We start from the raw sequence: 3128 nt of genomic DNA on the forward strand, positions 1-3128 counted from the left end.
AAATGGATGGATCCATAGGATATCATCATGAGTGAGGTAACCCAATCACAAAAGAACACACATGATATGCATTCATTGATTAGTGGACATTAGCCCAGAAGTTCGAAATATCCTAGATAAAATTTGTAAAACACATGAACCTAAAGAAGAAGGAAGACTAAAGTGTGGATACTTCAATCATTCTTAAGAGGGGGAACAAAACACCCATGGAGAGATACAGAGACCAAGTAAGGAGTAGAAACTGACCCACCTGGGGATCCATCCCATATAAAATCACTAAGCCCAGACACTGTTTTGGATGCCAACAAATGCTTGCTGACAGGAGCCTGATATCTCTTTCCTGAGAGGCTCTGCCACTGAGTCACAAATACAGAAGTAGATGCTCACAGCCATCCATTGGACTGATCATAGGATCCCCAATGAAGCAGTTAGAGAAAGGACCTAAGGAGCTGAAGGGGGTTGTAGCCACATTGAAGGAACAACAATAAGAACTAACCAGTACCACCAGAGGTCCCAGGAATTAAATTACCAACCAAAAAGTACACATGGTGGGACTCATAGCTCCAGCTGCATTTGTAGCAGAGTATGGCTTAGTCAGATATCAATGGGAGGAGAGGCATTTGGTCCTGTGAGGACTCTATGCCCCAGTGTGGGGAATGCCAAGGCCAAGACTGGGGAGTGCCTGTGTTGGTGAGCAAGGAGAAGGGGGAGCGGAGAGGGAGAGGGTGATCTTTGAAGGGCAAATCAGGAATTTGGATAACATTTGAAATGTAAATTAAGTATCCAGATTCCTTTTGGTCAGAGCCAGTGAATGCCAGGACATCTTGGGCTCTAACTTGGTGGACATTCCCATAGTCCCCAGAGGATTCTATGTCACTCAGGCACCCTAGAATTCCCAGGATTTTAGGATCACTGGTGAGTGGAACACAACATCTGTTCCAAAAAACAAAAAAACAAAAAAACAAACCAAACCAAACAAACAAAAAACCTGGGAGTACCTGGGGCCAGCAGGAACAGGGATACAGGAACTCTGCCTGACCAGTTGCTTAGGTTCCTTCCAGTCAATGCTGGTCTACCTTGGGCTTGAACTGGGTGGACAGCCCCAAGGTCCCCAGAGATCACTCCATCCCCTGGCGCCCTATCATGCTGAGGAACTTAGGATCCCAGGTTCCTAGGATCCCAGAAGCTTTGTCACACAAATATCTCAGGGCCTCAGGGGAAGCTTGACTGCCAAGAACTCTGATACAACCAGAATCTCGGGATCACAAGATCCAGGAATCACAGGATCACAAAGAAAGCTGGACTACGAGGAATTCTGACTACAGGAAGGACAGGCTCCAATCAGAAATTTTGAGGGCAGGAAACACTTGAGATAATCAGATGGCAGGAGGCAAGATTAAGAACAGAAGCAACAGAAACCAAGGTTACTTGGCATTATCAGAACCCAACTCTACTACCATAGCGAGTTCTGGATACAGTATCACGCCAGAAAAGCAAATATGCATCTAAAGTCACTTCTCATGATTATAATGGAGGGCAATAAGGACACAAATAACTCCCTTAAAGAAATACAGGAGAACACGGGTAAATAGGTAGAAGTATTTAAAGACAAAACACAAAAATCCCTTAAAGAATTACAGGAAAACACATCCAAACAGGTGAAAGAATTAAACAAAACTATCCAGGATCTAAAAATGGAAGTTGAAAAAATAAGCAAATCACAAAGGGAGACAACTTTGGAGATAGAAAACTTGTGAAAGAAGCCAGGAGCCATAGATGCAAGCATCACCAACAGAATATAAGAGATAGAAAAGACAATCTCAGGTTCAGAAGATACCATAGAAAAAATTCTCACAACAATCAAAGAAAATGCAAAATGCAAAAATCTCCTAACCCAAAACATTCAGGAAATCCAGGACACAGTGAGAAGACCAAACCTAAGGATAGTAGGTATAGAAAAGTGAAGGATCTGGTGTCCCGGGTCGCTCAGCAAGCAATCTTCTCCTGAGAGACTCCTGACTACAGAAGCCACACAGCTTCTGGGACAGACCCTGGACCCTGTTGTGGGTTCCAGACATAAGGTACCTTCCCTGCCAGAGGAGAGGTGTCCACCCAGGAGTGCTCTCACTGCCTGAGCAGGGGAGGGAGCAATCTTGGGACAGGGGTCACTCAGGAAGCAGTCTGTGCCAGTGAGAATCCAGACTGCAGAAGTGACACAACAGGCAGAAGCCACATGGTTTCTTGGACAGACCCCATTTCGGACTCCAGATATCTGGGCACCTTTTCTGCCTGGGAGGGCTTTGTCCACCAGAGCAGGTGAGAATGCCATCTGGTGTCCCAGGTCTCTCAGGAACCAGTCTGCTCTGGTGAGAATGCTGACTGCAGAAGCAACACAGCTTCTGGGACAGACCCCATTTCTGTCTCCTTTCAACCAGGCACCTTCCCTGCCAGAGGAGAGGTGACTGCCTGGGAGGGCTCTGTCCTCCAGAGCAGGTGAGAGAGCCATCTTGTGTATCAGGTCCTTTGGAGACTAGTCTGTGCAGGTGAGTGAGCAGACTGCAGAGGCAACACATCTTCTGGACAGGCCCCTTTTGGGCCTACATCTTCAGCCAAGAGGCAGGTCTGAAAGCCAGACCTCTGTGCACCTTCCCTGCAAGAGGAGAGCTTGCCTGCAGAGAGTACTCTAACCACTGAGACTCAGGAGAGAGCTGTACTCCCAGTACTGCTGACAGAGGCTAACAGAATCACAGGAGGAACAAGCTCCAACCAGAGACAACTATAGCAACTAACACTAGAGATTACCAGATGGCAAAAGGCAAACGTAAGAATCTTACTAAGAGAAACCAAGACCACTCACCATTATCAGAACCCAGCACTCCTACCTCAGCCAGTCCTAGATACCCCAACAGACCCAAAAAGCAAATCAGGAACCAAAAATACCAGCATCAGCAACAGAATACAAGAGATGGAAGAGAGAATCTCAGGTGCAAAAGATCCCATAGAGAACATGGACACAACAATCAAAGAAAAAGCAAAATGCAAAAAGATCCTAACTCAAAACATCCAGGAAATCCAGGACACAATGAGAAGACCAAACCTATGGATAATAGGAGTAGATTAGAATGAAG

The sequence above is a fragment of the Mus pahari genome, chromosome 3 (genome assembly GCF_900095145.1).
Source record: "Mus pahari chromosome 3, PAHARI_EIJ_v1.1, whole genome shotgun sequence".
NCBI lineage: Eukaryota > Metazoa > Chordata > Mammalia > Rodentia > Muridae > Mus > Mus pahari.